The sequence below is a fragment of the Felis catus genome, chromosome A1, assembly GCF_018350175.1.
Source record: "Felis catus isolate Fca126 chromosome A1, F.catus_Fca126_mat1.0, whole genome shotgun sequence".
Classification (NCBI taxonomy): Eukaryota; Metazoa; Chordata; class Mammalia; order Carnivora; family Felidae; genus Felis; species Felis catus.
The window spans coordinates 171127494-171145027 of record NC_058368.1 but is presented as its reverse complement, the minus strand read 5'-3'; the positions used below and the strand labels follow the sequence as shown (position 1 = coordinate 171145027).

At 36.6% G+C, this 17534-nt stretch overlaps 1 long non-coding RNA gene across 1 annotated transcript in view; it reads left to right on the top strand.

Annotated features, from left to right (window-relative positions):
• LOC109502629 overlaps positions 1 to 14132 on the top strand; it is a 306029-nt gene extending 291897 nt beyond the window's left edge. The window contains exon 12 of the long non-coding RNA XR_002161354.3: positions 13842 to 14132. This is a non-coding gene — a long non-coding RNA (uncharacterized LOC109502629). The remainder of the gene's footprint in view (positions 1 to 13841) is intronic.
• The last annotated feature ends 3402 nt before the right edge of the window (positions 14133 to 17534 follow it).

Sequence of the window (17534 nt, the reverse complement as noted above, 5' to 3'; positions counted from 1 at the left end):
CAAATCCTATAAAAACAAATACCAAGATATTTGGTATTTATACAATACCACTATCTAATACACAGTTCTAATTTTGATTTCATCAACTGTCCCAATAAGGAACTTTATACTTGTTTTTTTTTTTTTAATCTGGCATCCACTTAAGAGCATGTATTAGATTTCATTGTCATGTCACTTCAGTCTCCTTTTTATCTAGAACAACTCTCCTGCCTTTTACACTTTTTGAAGATCCCATACCAGTTGTTTTGCGATTGTTCTTCAATTTTGATTTGTCAGATTGTTTCTTCGTGATTGCTTTCAGGGCACATAGTTCTTCTCAGGAATACTACATGAATGATGCTGTGGCCTCACCAGTACATCTATCAGTCAGGGAGCCCATACTTCAGAAGTTACTTGATTCTTTTTTATTTCCTTCTGTGTGGTTATGTTATCTATTTGATACATAGTTAGGTTCATTTGATTCTGTTTGCATTAAATTTTGAATCCCCATAATTTATTTAACCTTATTATTTAATATATAAAATATTGGGATGCCTGGGTGGCTCATTCGGTTAAGTGGCCGACTTCAGCTCGGGTCATGATCTCGCGGTCTGTGGGTTCAAGCCCTGCATCGGGCTCTGTGCTGACAGCTCAGAGCCTGGAGCCTGCTTCAGATTCTGTGTCTCCGTTTCTCTCTGCTCCTCCCCCGCTTGCACTCTGTTTCTCTCTGTCTCTGGAAAATGAATAAACGTTACAAAATTAATATATAAAATATTAACATGGTCCAAAAATTAAAATTATATAAAATGAGATGATTAGTGAAATCCTATCCCACTTGCTATAGCTTCCAGTCTGTTCCTTACAGATTCCCTATATATAATAGATTTCTTTTTAGACTTAACAGATTACATTAGATTGATTATTCTTCCCACACATACACACACACATATTCTTTCTCTCATATATATCACATATTCTATTTTGCACCTTACTTTAGTCAGTTAACCATATGTTCTAAAAATTACTTCATACAAGTTAATATAGATCTTCCTCACTATTTTTAAACACTACATAATACTTCATCATGTGGCTGTATCGTAGTTTATCCAGCTGTCTCCAGTGTATGGGCATTTAGTTTGTTTTCAGTATCTAGCTATTACAAACATGGGATGAATAACCTCATGCATATTTTTTTTCTGTATTGTTGTAGGTATAAATTTAGGGGGAAATTCTAGATGTGGGATTGCTAGTTTGAAGAATAAATTTCTATAGAGCTTTTTTCCCTCCAGAGCAGTTGTACAATTTTGCATTCCCACCAGTGATGAGTGGGAGGGCCACTGCATCTGTATTGTTAAGCTTCTAAAGTTTTGCCAACTTGATAGGTGAAAAATGGTTTCTCCGTTTAAACTGCATTTGTCTTATTACAAGTGAAGTTGAACATTTTTCTTATGTTCATGAGCTCTTTCTATATGACTTTCATGTCTGCTCATTTTGTGTGCCCTATTTTCTAATATATATAAACATGTATAAATAATAAACATGTATAAGCATATATATATGTATAAGCATGTATAAGCATAGACATGTATAAACATGTATAAGCATATATATATACACAAATTTGTAGAAATTATCTATCTATCTATCTATCACCTATCTATCACCTATCTATCACCTATCTATCTTTGCTCTTTTTCTCCTCTACCTTTTAGAATTCGGTGCCATATTAGGGAAAGTAACTTTTTACCTGTACTACCTGATGCAAATGTTGCTTAGCAATTTGTATTTATCCTTGATTTTGCTTATGGTGTTTTTCTGCCATGGAAAAGGATTGTATTGTTGTTTAGTGTAGTCCAAAAGTGTCACTTGTTTCTTTTATTATATCTGGATTTTAAGTAATAGACAGTTTTCCCTCCACTTAGGTCATAAAAGATTTACCTGTGTTTTCTTCTAGTCCTTTTATGGTTTCATTTCATTTTATTTTGACATTTAATTATCAGTTTATTCTTGTGTAGGTGAGGTATAGTGTCTTTTTCCAGCTTGTTATCCAGTTATTCCAAATCATTTGTTAAAAAGTCTCTCTGTTCCCAACGTTTTAAGATGCCACCTTCACCATATACTACATTTCCATATGCCATCTCTTTCTGGATTTTTTTTTTTTTTTCTGATCTGTGGTTCTAACTAAGCATTCATGGGTAGTACCACGCTGCTTTAATTCTGGAGATGTCTGTTAACATTTCTTTTCTTTTTTTTTTTTTTTTTTTCAACTTTTTGGGACAGAGAGAGACAGAGCATAAACGGGGGAGGGGCAGAGAGAGAGGGAGACACAGAATCGGAAGCAGGCTCCAGGCTCTGAGCCATCAGCCCAGAGCCCGACGCGGGGCTCAAACTCACGGACCGGGAGATCGTGACCTGGCTGAAGTCGGACGCTTAACCGACTGTGCCACCCAGGCGCCCCTTAACATTTCTAATGGACTAGTCCTTCCTTCATTTCTCTTACTTTTCTCTTATCTCATCTCAAATCCTTCATTAAGCCTGTCCTGGCTACTCCAGAAAGCAAGTTTGGAATGAGTTTGTTAGTTCAAGGATGGGGGGAGTTTCCTAGTTTTATTGGGGTTACATTACATTATAAATTAATCCATGGAGAACTCATATCTTTATGATATTTATTCATCTTATTCAAGAAAAAGAAATATCTTTCTACTTATTCAAATATATTTTTGTGTTACTGAGGAAGCCTTGCACATATCTTAAGTTTATTCCTATATATTTTATCTTTTGTGTCTATGCATGATTTTGTATCTTCCCCCTTCCAAATTTTAACACTAGTCTCTGTGAGGGACACAACATAAAATGACATTGAAAAATTCTATCAGGAAATATAACTGACAATACATCAGGGGATTTTTAGATGATAGGTCTATTAATAATGCTGAATATTCTTTCTTTGTGACAATAATAAATATTAATAGGCATTTAAAATGCAACCTTGTCTTTGTACTTGCATCAACATAAATGCTTTGAGCAACAGAAGATAAACTTAATATTGCTTACAAAGGGAGAACCCCAAACATTAGAATATTATCAAAACGAGCATGTAATTAAAAGGAAGCAGATAAAGAGGATCAGGAAAGGAGATCATTGCAAAGATGTTTACAGAATTTAGAGACAGCAATTTACTGTTTAGTATGATGTGCATTTTAGACAAAATATTCCATTGGTTCCTGTGACTACATCAATCTAGACTTTTTTGAAACCTCTCTGAATTAGTTTTCTCTACCTTTGATAATCACCTCTGTCAGTTTTTATCAAGATGTGCTCCATCTAAAGCTTCTCCTCGGGAGGGTTCATCCACTATCACAACTTCATTTCCCATCCAGATAAAATAAAATCCCTATCATTAGACTTTACCATTTCCCATCCAGATAAAATAAAATCCCTATCATTAGACTTTACCATTTCCCATCCAGATAAAATAAAATCCCTATCATTAGACTTTACCCAAGTAATATTTTTACCTCTCAACGTGACTCTGTGGTTGGTGTCAGTGGCACTTGTTCATATCTGTTAACTTGCTCCACAGCTATATTGAACTCACCTTATCCAAAAGCAGAACCAATTTGAGATCCCAGTTTGTGTCTTTGGCAACACCATGTTCCCCAGTTTTGACTCCAGTGTTCCTTAGTCATTTACAATCAGTCAACAAATTCTGTGATTTTTTTTTCCCCTTCTTATTTCTTGCTTCTGTTATTTCAACTTCATTCTTAAGGTCATTGTCACAGTCTGCTGGAAGGGCCACCTATGGAGCCTAAAGTCCCTTGCAATCCACTAAATATTCTGCAGGATGTTTTGCATTTTCAGAAAACAGAATGATGAAATTATGTTTCCATACACATTAAGTAAGTTTGGATGTAAAATTCTAACTTAAAAAAATATATGATATATTTTTTAATAATCTTGGTCCTTTTACTTGTGCTGAAGGACATGCCAGTTTGCTCTGGATAATTTCCAGGAAGTGGGGTGCATTTGAGTTGACATTGTTATTTTGTACATTGTTATTTTGTACATTTGTTATTTTGTACATTTGCTAAACTGTATTTTAGAAAGTACTGTGCTGTTGTAGACCCTGTCATCTCTCTTGTAGAGAGCTCTGCAATGCCATGCTCACTCTCTTTCCTGCTTCTCATTTCTCATTTCAATACTCTTTCCTGCATAAGGCACCAAGTCCATTCCTTAGGGACATACCATGCGCTTCAATATTGTCAACAAAAAGGCTTTAACAATCTTGGGGGTCACATGCTTGATCATTCACCTATTTCTTTTGCCCAAGACAAATTTTCTCCCTGTCCTTTCTAACACTCTATTTGACACATCTTTAATGTTTTTTGTTCATTGTGTTCTTAGCCTTAATAGCATCCTACTTAAACTTACACTCAACTAAATCTTATTTTTCCTTCAAGGTTCTTTTCAAATTATTCTTCATTAAGCCTTTTCTGACTACTCCAGGCAGCACCGTCTTCTCCTTAAAGCCTATAGTAGTGGTTCTTAATCAGAGATACTCACCAGAATCCTCTATTTTACATTTAAATTAAAAAAACACAAATGTCTGGGCCCTCTGCCTGGAGATTTTGATTCCATAGGTCTGAATACATAATCAGAGAACTTTATTTTTTCAAGCTCCACCAGTGATCAGAGCTAGCTGCATGATTGGCGGGATCCCATGCAAAAGAGAAATGCAGGGCCCCTTGCTCATAAAGCAGTGGGGAAAAAAGCCTTTTCCCTCTCCTTCCATTATATCCCATTCAACTTGTCATGATATTTTGTACTTGCCATTTAGTGTTGTTATTTTTAACAGAGTAAAATTTTGAGTTTTTAGGATGAATTTTATTGTTCATCTTTATATTGTACAGTGCTGGTTTTAAGTGCATATATAAGATGATTTAAGTGCTATGTGATACCACTGAAATTATGCAATTCATACTCGTAGCTCATGCATGCTTATGTTCTTTTCTTATCAGAACAGTGGAAAACTCACAGGCTAACTGAACTGTTTTTATTTCAGTTCTGGTATGCCCACATTCTACCAACTCTACCTTCCACTTAGTCAAGAGTAAAGAAAAGTCAGAAGGAAAAGCACTTAGGAGAAGCCTTCTCTTTTTCCTTTTCTGTCATTATTTTGAGTAAGTGTTTGGTGAGTTCAGGGAAGTAACACAAGTAAGAGAGGAAATGGTATGATTCCTTGGTCACCATGGCCTTCTTTCTGCATTAAAAGCAAGTGTGGGGATGAACACAAAAGTAGTCTCTGGGGGCTTTCATCACCCTAGCACCCTCACCTCATAGTGTGAAGGCAAATGCACATGTAAAAATAGGAGGCTTGAATTTCCCTGTTGAAAATATGGAAAGAGAGTCTCCTCTCCCCTCTTTTCTTAGAGCAGTTACTTTAGAAATATTATAATTGAGAGTTCTTTCTGTCTCAAATGTATGTAAATCTTTAAAAACTAAGTAATTCTTTTGCTAGCTTAAGGACCCCAGGAATGTCTTTCTCACAGACCTGAGAACCGTCAATTGCAATGTAGTCATCAGGGAAGGTAATGCCCGTATATCCCAGTTTCTATGGGAGGGTAGGAACCCGGAATCAATCAAAAACTACCTCCTTTGGTAAGGATATGAGAAGTTTATTTTTCCTTTGGATAAAGCCATTTAGCTAGCAAAATGGTCACCCCAATTTCCAGGTGCATTTAGGATGAGCCATGTGTGACAAATGGTACTGTGAAGTCCTCTTACTTGAGGACTAGTTATCGTTAATCTTGAGAACACGTGTGATAATGAGTTATCTCTGCTTGGCTCTATAAAAGAGCGAAATTTCTGTCTTCACAATCTCTTCAGTAGATTGCCTGTGATACAGATCACATTATGGTTGAATGCTTATTCAATAATGAAAATGTTTTTTTCCTCATCTACCTTAGTGGAAAGGTTGCCTGGGTTGGAAGGAGATTTTGTCTAAATATATCTCCCCAGTAATATCTACTTTGAGCCTTCTGAACTCCCATGAACTCCAGAATTCTATGCTCTTGGGCCACCATGAACGTTGTAGGTGAAAGGGGAAGCAAGGGATGACTGTAGATATACATGTCATGCACATGCTCTGTTGTTCCATAGGACTTCATTTACAAAACACAGGTTGTAAGATGAAATTATTAAGAATTTCAAGATGGTGGGGCGCTTGGGGTGGTTCAGTCAGTTAAGCATCCGACTCTTGGTTTCAGCTCAGGTCATGATCTCATGGTTGATGAGATCGAGCCCCGTGGCAAGCTCTGCATTGACATTGCAGAGCCTACTTGGGATTCTCTGTCTCTCTCTCTCTCTCTCTTTCTCTCTCAAAATGAATAAATTAAAAAAAAAATTCAAGACGGCATCAGCAGAACATTAAACCAAGTGTGGGGCCCTTTTAAGTTCAGGTGATCCTGTGGGTCTGCAGAGGTGGTATGTCTAGGAAGCCTGCCTTGTTGGTGATTGTAATATGGACCCCTAATTAACAATCACTGGCTTACAGCAAATACTATCCAAACCATTGATCCTCAGTTCTATCCTTTTTTTTTTTTTTTTTTTTTTTTATTTTCAACGTTTATTTATTTTTGGGACAGAGAGAGACAGAGCATGAACGGGGGAGGGGCATAGAAAGAGGGAGACACAGAATCGGAAACAGGCTCCAGGCTCTGAGCCATCAGCCCAGAGCCTGACGCAGGGCTCGAACTCACGGAGTGCGAGATCGTGACCTGGCTGAAGTCGGACGCTCAACCAACTGCACCACCCAGGCGCCCCTGATCCTCAGTTCTAATAAAATACCTTAAACAATGAAAATGCCAGTAATTTTTCTGCATGCTTATTACTTTTTAAATTATATTTCATTAAATATAAAATTCCATTACCAACAAGTTCTAAGAAAAAGACAAAATTCTTCTAAATTTCATCATATCTACCTTTACCCTAGAGAAGTGGACTTCTGGCTAAGTCTTAGAAACATTTTATTTACAAATAATTTTCCAAGTAAATAACATCACCCTTTACCTGGTTCAGAGTTTATATAACCAGAGATATGTGACTATAGTCTTGGACAACCTTAAGTCAGAAATAACTGGTATTAAATCCAAGTATTTTGTTCCTTAATGGGGGAAATGGAACCAATCTCAGACTTTGTTGCAAACATTTGTATATACATTACAAGAGTAGATTAGGAGCATATGAGAAATGTAGGCCGTATAAACAGCAAGACTACAACAGAGGGAGGAAACGAAGAAAGATGTTAAAGGGATTGTATAATAGAATCAACCATCTCAGGGCAAAAAGTCTTCTTTAACACCCATCAATCCCACATGGAATTTAACAATGATAATGCCAAATCTCCCAGGAAATGTTAAAATAGCTATAGAACTCTATATTGACCAAGGTATGGAATTATATAATCCATTTTCAAAGATTTTTTATTTCATTTCTAGAAAGTCTATGGCTTAAACAATTTAATTGCCCATTTCTCTATGGTCTTAAAAAAGCAGGAGTTTACTTTAATCATGTTTGTTAAAATTAAATTTGACCTGTCACTCAAACTCCAGCTCTACCAAAGGAAGTATAGTATCCTTTTCCAATAACGATTATAATGATAATTTTTAGGTCAAAATATCCAGGTTAGGTCACTAAATTTAAGGTAGGAAATGGTATAATTATCTAATTAATTCCCAGTAATCTGTGCTTAGTATAAAGTCCCAAATAATAACAATGTGTGAGGGCTGAAATATGAATGAGTTCTTGGTTCTTGTAGACTTGGTGGTCTTTCCTAACAGTTTTTGCATTCTGTACTTTCTACACATTTGTTTTCCTCTTACTTAAAGTCTACTCTCCTTCTTCCATAAATGTGTTCTATTGAATTGTCTAAAACTTACTTCATGCTGGTACACTCAGTTTTCAAAGAAAACCAGTTTTTCTATAGAGGATAAAAACACCATCCTCATCAGGGCCTTTGCAGTTGGAAGGCTTTTCTGATTCTTTGAGGCTGCTCCCAGTTCTCACATTTCAATTATCTCATTTAGTGGACTCATTTCATTTGAAGATAAAACTGGCACACTTTTGAACTCATTTGACATGTGAGACCCTGCAACCCAGCAACCCTGTCTGCTGGCCTTCCCAGTTTAGCTCCAGAGACTCTACAAGCTCCAGCAAGATTATCAGCTTTATATTTAGTATCAGAAAGTGCATATTTAAATGATGGACTCCATAAATTCAAGGGAAGACAGCCCATGCAGAACATGATACCTGTAAGGTCTGGTCTGTTGTTCAAATTGTCTTTTCTTCTCTAAATTCTGGTATCTCTAAGCCTGATCCTAAAAGTGTTCATATTTCTTATAGGCTAGTGATGGGGCCAGTATTCCTCCATCAATTTTAAGGCATAAGCAGAAAAGGCAATTGCAAGAAAAGGAAATGCCACAGTGTAAATGCAAGCTGTAAGTTTTCAGTATTTTTTCTCCAGCACTTGCATAGTTCCTGGCACATAATAGTTACTCAATAAATAAGTATTTGTTGAATGGATGAATTGTTGAATCTCAATTTTCTTCTCTAATTTGTCCCACAGGCCACGTGTATTTTCCACTAGTAAGTTGTTTACTTTTATTTGTTTGTATTTGTGTACACTACAGTCATGTTTTATTTTCATTCCCAAGACTCTACTATTCCTCTTAGCAGTATGGGTACTATGAATTCTTCACATTTGCCTTCTATTACCCATTTTTATAGCAGGAACAGCAACCCTAAATACAATTCAGTTCTCATTTACTGGCTTGGTAGTTGTTTAATGGTTTTGTGCAAGGTAAAAGTGTCTCCACAATGTGATTTTAAGCTTCTTGAGAGCAGGAAAAATGCCACAAGTCCCTTTGTGTTACCTACAGGTTATATACAAATATTAGGTGATTAATAAATGGCCATTATATCCTGACTGTTTGATTGACTAAGTCAAGTGAGTCAGCTCTTAGCAGTTATTCATTCATTCACTAAATATTTACTGAGCCAGACTGTGACACCAGTGAAAGCTTCAAGCAGACGTTTCTTTAAAAATATTTTCCCTTTGTCATGACTGTCCTTGTAATGTCTGTTTCACAGTTTGGTGAAAAATAAGAATTATGTAAAGAAGCAGAAGACCTGAGTCTTGGCTCTTCCTTCTTGGTTCAGTGACTTTGGGATGCCAACCAATACAGCACTTGTGGTAGAATAAATGTCCCTCAAAGATGTCCATATCCTAATTCCCAGAACCTGTGAATATGTCACTTTACATGCAAAAGTAGGACTTAAGGATTTTAAGATAGGGAGATGATTCTGGGTTATCATGTGGACTCATAATAATCACATGAGTCCCCAGAAGATGAAAGAAGGAGGCAGAAGAATCTGAGAAAAGAGATGTGAGGACAAAAGCTAGAGGTGAGATCGAAGGAGGGAGAGAGAAAGAAAAACTTGAAGATACTATGCTGAGACTTTGAAGATAGAGGAAGAGGCCGTGACCCAAGGAACACAGACTTCTAAGAGCTAGAAAGGGCAGGGGCACCTGGGTGGCTCAGTCGATTAAGTGGCCGACTCTTGATTTCACCTCAGGTCATGATCTCACAGTTCTTGAGTTGGAGCCCTGCGTCAGGCTCTGTGTTGACAGCTTGGAGCCTAATTGGGATTCTCTCTCTCTCTCTCTCTCCCTCTCTCTCTCTCTCTCTCTCTCTGTCTCTCTCTGTCTCTCACTCAATAAATAAATAAACTTAAAAAAAAATAAAAGCTAGAAATGGCAGGAAAACACACTCTCCCTTACAGCCTCCAAAAGGAATGCAAGCCTTGATCTTAGCCCAGTGAAAGTCTTGTTGGGCTTCTGATTTCCAGAACTGTGAGATAATATATTTGTATGGTTTTAAGTTTGTGGTAATTTATTACAGCTGCAATAGGAAACTAACATGGTGGTTAATTCGGGCTTTCCTGTTTAAACACCTGGCTTTGCTTCAGTAGTTCTACCTCCAACATGGGAACAATGAAAGCATATTCCTCATAAGTTGTTTGCTAAGCTATGCTTGAAGATTAATAAATATCCATTTATTCTTATGTTCTACATGTTTTCAGTTGATTTTAAAATACCTGTTATGACTGTTATTTGTATATTGTTTACCTATTTGATTAGTTATTCCTGGACGAATTAGCTAAATTTTACAAAAGCAATGTATTCTCAAAGTACTTAGTATATTTTAATGCATGAATAGTTTCTTAAATACATAAGTGGCTAGATTTCAGGGTTAAAGGATATAAATTCTCTGATTTGATTATTAATAGTAATAGAAATTTTACTTCCTATGTAATTTGGGCAAATTAAATACATTTTTTTTAAATTCACAGACTATAAAAAAGAGGCAAAATCTAATCAAAAGGGTGATTCAAGCAACCGTGGAAAAATTTTGGTGTCAAGGGAAATGGTTCAGAATAATTCAGATTGATTGTCCACACAGCTTGAATTTGCCAAATGAAGGCCAAGTTTCCACTACATTCTGCCGTGCAGGGCTTCCTTGTGAAGCAGTGTCAGCAAAATCACCTTGAAGTTTCTTACAGGAATCAGCAGTCATGAATAGAATATAACCATGAGGTAGCCAGTCCACTCCCTGGCCACTGACATCTTCATTTTATTTATTTTTGTGTATTCATTTAGTAATCATCCATCTGTACTTCCCCATCTATTTATACAAAGTAGAAAGATTTAAGAAGAGCAAAATAGAGACACAACACAGTAGAATATCAGTGTCTCCTTATGGAAGTCATTATTATACTACTTTAATCAAAGATACTTAAGCTGGCTAATGAAAACATTAATTCTTTTCTGTTTATTAAAGAGGCTATAGATTACACTTAGATCTTAGAAGCTTTTTACAGTAGACATTCACTCATCAACTTTCCTTAGCATTCATTATGTATAAAGCATTACACAAAAGAATGAGGAGAGTTCCTAAAACCTGACACTTCTCAAAATAAGGAAAAAGAGAATTCATTTGGGAACCACCCATATTTTATTTGAATTCGTAGCACTCAACTTGAGTGAGTGGCTTGGGGAGAGCTCTGTCATTTCACATGCCTGGTTATAATTGTTAATCAGTACAACATGGCCCCTTTCCTTTCCAAAGACCTGTTTGTATTCTTTGTATGGTAATGTTCAACTTGGAAGAGCTAGAAAAACTAGATATAACAAGAAACATTATCACAAAGGAATGTTCACATTCTGATGTGGCTTTAATATATGCCAATTGAGTCAATTGCCATCCACTGTATAAATAACACACAGAAAACCAAGTTATGGTTGAATCACCAGTAGAACTGAATTTTGTATATTCGTTGCATTCAAATAATTTCTTCCTATTTTCTCCTTTCTTTGGTCTTTTCTCCTCTCTTCTTTCTCTTACTCGCATGCTGAAAGATTGCCAGAATGTGTTTTCTACTGGTTCTGTCACATCTAGTCATCTCTCTTTTCAGAATACGATAGACAGTATTTATATAAGTGAAGTATCTCAGAGAAAACTGCTTTGCCCTTTTTCCGTGTGGGTGCTGTAAGAGTAGAATCCAATTGTTATCTGGCCTGTGAAGACCTTTTGTGGGAAATCAGGCCATTTATTTTTTATTGTACACCCAAGTTTAATTTACACAATCTTTATAATAGTTTTCTTTTAATTCTAAGATGTTGGTAACAACATATATGTTAAACTTTTTCCAAAAATATTAAACAACTGGGTTAGTTGGTTATTTAATTATGGTCTATCTCATTCTAACAGGATATCTAGGGCAGTATATCAGACTCTAAACAAGACAATAGAAATTAAAAAATAAAAAGTTTGACTAGGAGAATGAGACTATCAGGAGGCAGGTAAGGATGCATTCATGCTGGCCATAAGAGCTTGTATAATTACAAAACCTGGGTCATAGAATGGGCTCTAAGCAATCAATTAAATGTGAATTTCTTATTGTCAATTAAAAATTAATATATTTGTCCAGAGAAACAAGTAGTTTCTTCACACCTTGGTCTAAAGCAAATTATTTGTGTAGTAATAATAATTTGTGCTCTCTGTCTCTTTGTCTCACACACACACACACACACACACACACACACACACACACACGCTATTGGGCATTGGAGCTGAAGTATATGTGTGGCTTCAGAATGTTTTTTACTAAGACCACTGAGGAATACCAGTGTCAGGTGAGGAGTGGTCGTGGGGACCTAGAGCAGAGGATACTACTGGCTGGGACTTGGGAGTAAGCCCGGTGAGGACATATCCAGCAGGGCTGAGAATATAAGACAGAGACATTTCCTAAACTGACGGGTCTAACGGCTGCTGCTGGCTCCATGTATTCCACTCTGATATGCAAAATTCTGATCATTTCCCCCTGCTAGGGAGATTAACATTTGTCAAGTCTTTAAAAATCCTAGTTCCCTGAAAGTGCCACCTTTAGATGCAATGGCATTAGTTCTGCATTATACATTGATTTTCTTTACTTCATACTGGATTTTAAGAAAGGCATTGAAACCTGACATGTATGCAGAGGGAAGTGACAAGAACAAAGAAGTTTTCCCAAATCATTGTACCTGAGGAACATGTGACAGACTTGGTGGTATTTGAGGACAACAGTAAGTTGGTACCAAGGATCTGTAAATGTTTAAGGCAATCATGTTAAAGACTTTTCTTAAAAAGTTATTTTATTTATTTATTTTTTCAATATATGAAATTTATTGTCAAATTGGTTTCCATACATTTAGGAGGCCAGGAGGGGAACAGAGCTAGAACCAATAAATGAAAGTAAGCACAGAGGACAGATAACTTAGCAAATAAGAAAGGACCCTCTAAGGATTAGAATTGTTTAAAATCAAATGAGGGGCGCCTGGGTGGCGCAGTCGGTTGAGCGTCCGACTTCAGCCAGGTCACGATCTCGCGGTCCGGGAGTTCGAGCCCCGCGTCGGGCTCTGGGCTGATGGCTCAGAGCCTGGAGCCTGTTTCCGATTCTGTGTCTCCCTCTCTCTCTGCCCCTCCCCCGTTCATGCTCTGTCTCTCTCTGTCCCAAAAATAAAAATAAACGTTGAAAAAAAAAATCAAATGAGCTGCTTTGAGAACAGTTAACATAAGCACCTTGTTGTTAGAAGTAAACAATCAGAAGCTGAATGAACATTAATGAAAGATGGGGCTGTTTTAGAGGAAATTGGACAAGGTGGCCTTTTCTGGCTCCTAGACAACTCGATGAAAAATAGTGATCTTCCTTCATTTTTCTCTCTAGCTTTTGCCCTGCCCTCACCCTCTCTCTGCATCTTCTTCCCTCTACCTATCTCCTTCTAATAGCTTATTTATAAACTATAAGGACTCAGGAAGATGTAGGACTGCTTCAAACCTCACTCCTGCCCCAGAGTTGCCTCTCTCATCCCCCTCACCTCCCATTCACTGCTGTTGATAATTGATATTTTCCCCTATCTGATAAAATGTGCTAGACAAACACAGCTTCAAGACCTCTTTCTTCTCCCACCAACTCACTACTCCAAGCCACTTCTTACATATAAATTGTGAAGTTACCATGGCATGCATGTGTTTTTTTACCAACAGTAGCTTGCAAAACTTGGAGTAATGATTATTCACTTTAAGATAGAAATGAGTCATGTCTGAGATCAACGTCTCTCTGTTTAACAATGCCATGTTTCTTGTTAATGAAGAAAATCATAATGGATATTTTGTGGTCCAAAGAATCTATATTAAAGGAAGAAATGAAACAAGGTCCCAGTGATGGATTACTAGCTGAGAACACGTCCTCTTCTTTCCCTCCAGGAAAATGGAACACAGATTCTGGTTGTAGTTCATATACAGATCTGATGTCCTCTCTAGGCAAGACACTCAGTGACTTTGTAACTCCAAACCCGATGATGGCACCAGAGGAGCCCCGTGTATACAAGCCTTCTCTTGGATGGAACAATTTCTCCTTTTCCCAGGCACACCCAGCCTGACTTTGTGGAAAGTAATTTTGTGCCAGATATCATTGTACATTCTTTATAAAAATGAGTGGAATGAGTGACAGTTAGGAATACTGAAAAATATAACTTTTTATTTTATTATCATTTATTTTATTATTATTATATACCATTGCCTTAATATTTCTCAAACCAAGTCCCATTGTCTTCATAGGTAATTTACATCCAAATAAAGTTTGGAAATGCTTCACATTCTGTGCATTCTTGGAGAGACAAAATGTAGATCAGTATATTGAAGGTTCTGAGAAGTCCTGCAGGAAGGAACTTGTTTAGACATGTTTGACTTAACATTTCCTCAACTTATTCAACCACGAAAAACCTTTCTTTCAAAGAACATCAGTGGAGCAAGACTTCACTGCCCTGTTGGACACAGTCTGAGGAATGCTACATTATAGTAAACCAAAGGTAGTGTAGTGTACAGGTATGTAGCCTGCTACCTGACCTTAAATGGGTGCTTAATAAATACAACTTTTTTTTTTTGTTTCTCAAGGCAGGAGTAACTAACTGTCCACCAAAAATTCATGCTGCTCTTCTTTACTGTAATTTTGCAGGGAAACAAACTACATTCCCAACCTCCCTTGCACCTACGTGAGCTCATATACAGAGTTCTGACCAGTGAAATATGAATAAAAATTAAACATAAGACTTATAGGCATACCTTGTAAAAAACAAACAAACACACACACACCCAATGTGACATTCTTTCCTACTTCCCCAGCCTACCGGCTGGGTATATTGCTCAGGAGAACATTGAGAGCCACATGTTGAAGATGGCAAACCCTCTATCAGTTTGAGTTCCTGAATTTTTTGTGGAGCAGAGCCCTCCCTTCTGTCATCTACCCCCCCACTGCACATATATATCAATTGGATTTTACATGAGAAAAAAAATATTGCCTTATCTTAAATTTATGTTGGCCAGGAAGATTACTGAGTTCACCGCTACTTGGATAGGAAGATTTTATCATTGTTAAGCAGAAATATAAGCCAACACCTACTTGATATGTCTAGTGTCATTAATTCATTTATTCAGCCATTCAACAAAGAATTTATTGGTCATGCACAAGGTGCTAAGTTTAAGAATATAAATATGACTAAATTACAGCCTCCATCTAAAGGTAAACAGATATTTATACAAATGAAATCACAAAATTTGGAAATTCCTCCAAGTGGTTATATTACTAGAATGAAGGAGAAAACCCATATATCAATTTAATAGATGTTTGTATGCTTGGCAAAATTCAACACCCAGTCAGCATAAAAAATGTTCAGCAAACTAGGAATAGTAAGGAATTTCCTCAAATGGATAAAGAATATCCATGAAAAAAACAAACAAATTACAGCTAATGTCATACTTAAATGTTGAAGAACTGATTGTTTCCCCCTTGACATCAGAAACAATGCAAGGGTGCCTACTTTTCATCATTTCTGTAAAGCACAGTTCTGGATGTCTTATCCAGTGAATTAAGGCAAGAAAAATACACAAAATGCATAAAGGTCAGAAAGGAAGATTTAAAAGTATCCCTATCGGTAGAAATGATTGCTACAAAAAACCCTAGGGAACCTGAAAACTGGCTAGAATTAGAACTAATTAATTCATCAAGATCCCAGGATGCAAGGTAAATATACAAAAAAATGAATTGTATTCTTATGTGCCATCTGCAAACAATAGGAAAACCAAACTTTTCAGCAGAAATTTATTTTTAGGAATAAACTAAACAAAAAAAGTCTAATATTTAAACACTGAAAACTAGAAAATGTCACTGAGAAAAATTAAAGACAACATAAATGAATGGAAAGATATACCACGTTCATGCATCAAGACTCAATTTGCAATTTAAAAAAAAAATTTTTTTCCAACGTTTATTTATTTTTTTTTTTTGGGACAGAGAGAGACAGAGCATGAACGGGGGAGGGGCAGAGAGAGAGGGAGACACAGAATCGGAAACAGGCTCCAGGCTCGAGCCACAGCCCAGAGCCTGACGCGGGGCTCGAACTCACGGACTGCGAGATCGTGACCTGGCTGAAGTCGGACGCTTAACCGACTGCGCCACCCAGGCGCCCTCAATTTGCAATTTTAACCAAATTAACGTATAGATTTAATGTAGTGAAGTGAAAATTCCAGCAGTTTAATTTTGTAGAGATAGACAAACTGATTCTAAAATTCATGTGGAAATGCAAAAGACCAGAATAACAAATGCAAATTTTTTTAAAGGTAAATTTGATGCTTAACCAACTGAGCCACCCAGGTGCCCCGTCAAATTTTTTTAAAGGTAAATTTAATAGGGCGCCTGAGTGGTTCAGTTGGTTGAGCATCTGATCTCAGCCCAGGTTATGATCTCATGGTTGGTTCATGAGTTCAAACTCCGCATCGGGCTCCCTGCTCTCAGCCCAGAGCCTGCTTTAGATCCTCTGTTCCTCTTTCTCTGACCCTCCCCGACTCATGCTCGCTCTCTCTCTCTCTCTCTCTCTCTCTCTCTCAAAAATAAATAAAGCATTAAAAAATAATAAAGGTAAAGTTGGAAGACTTATCCTACCAGATTTAAGGACTCATTCTAAAGCTATAGTAATAAAGACATTTTTGTATTGGTGAAAGTACTGACAATAGAGATAAATAGAAAGGTCCAGAGTAGACTTATATATATATATATGGTCATTGATATTTGACAAAGAAACCAAGGCAGTTTGATGAAGAAACAAATGTCCATTCAAGAAATTGTGCTTGTTAACGTTTGGGCAGTGGGTGTGGAGGCATTGATCTTTACCTTATTCTATACACAAAAATTAAAGCAAAATATAGACCAATATGTAAAACCTCAAACTATAAAACTTCTAGAAGAAAATCTTTGTGACCTTGGAGTAGGCAAAGTTTTCTTAGATTGAATCCAAAAATTGTAACCATAAATGAAAAAATATATATTGGACTTCACCAAAATAAAAACATTTTTGATCTTCTTAAGTTGAAAAGGAAAAGACTGAGAGAAAACGTTTGCCACAGATATATCAGATAAGGGACTTGCTCTATATATCTAAAGACTATTAAGCCTAAAACAAGAAAACAAACAACCTAGTAAGAAAATGGATCGAAAGATTTGATCACAAAAGAAGATATAGGAATGACCAATAAGCATATGAAAAGATGCTCAACATTATTAGCCATCAGTGAAATGCAAATACAATGGGTACCACTGCACACCCATTAGAATGGGTAAAATTTTTAAAACTTTGATCATACCAAGTGTTGACAAAGATGTGGAGCAGCTGGAGCTTTCCAGTACTCCAGGTTTAGTTTTTTTTTTTTTCTTCCAAATTCTTATTTAAATTCTAGTTAGTTAACATATAATGTAATATTGCTTTCAGGAACTGAATTTATTGATTCATCACTTACATATAACACCCAGTGTTCCTCACAACAAGTACTCTCAATGCCCATCACCCATTTAGCCCATCCCATATCCACCTCCCTTCATCAACCCTCAGTTTGTTAAAGAGTTAA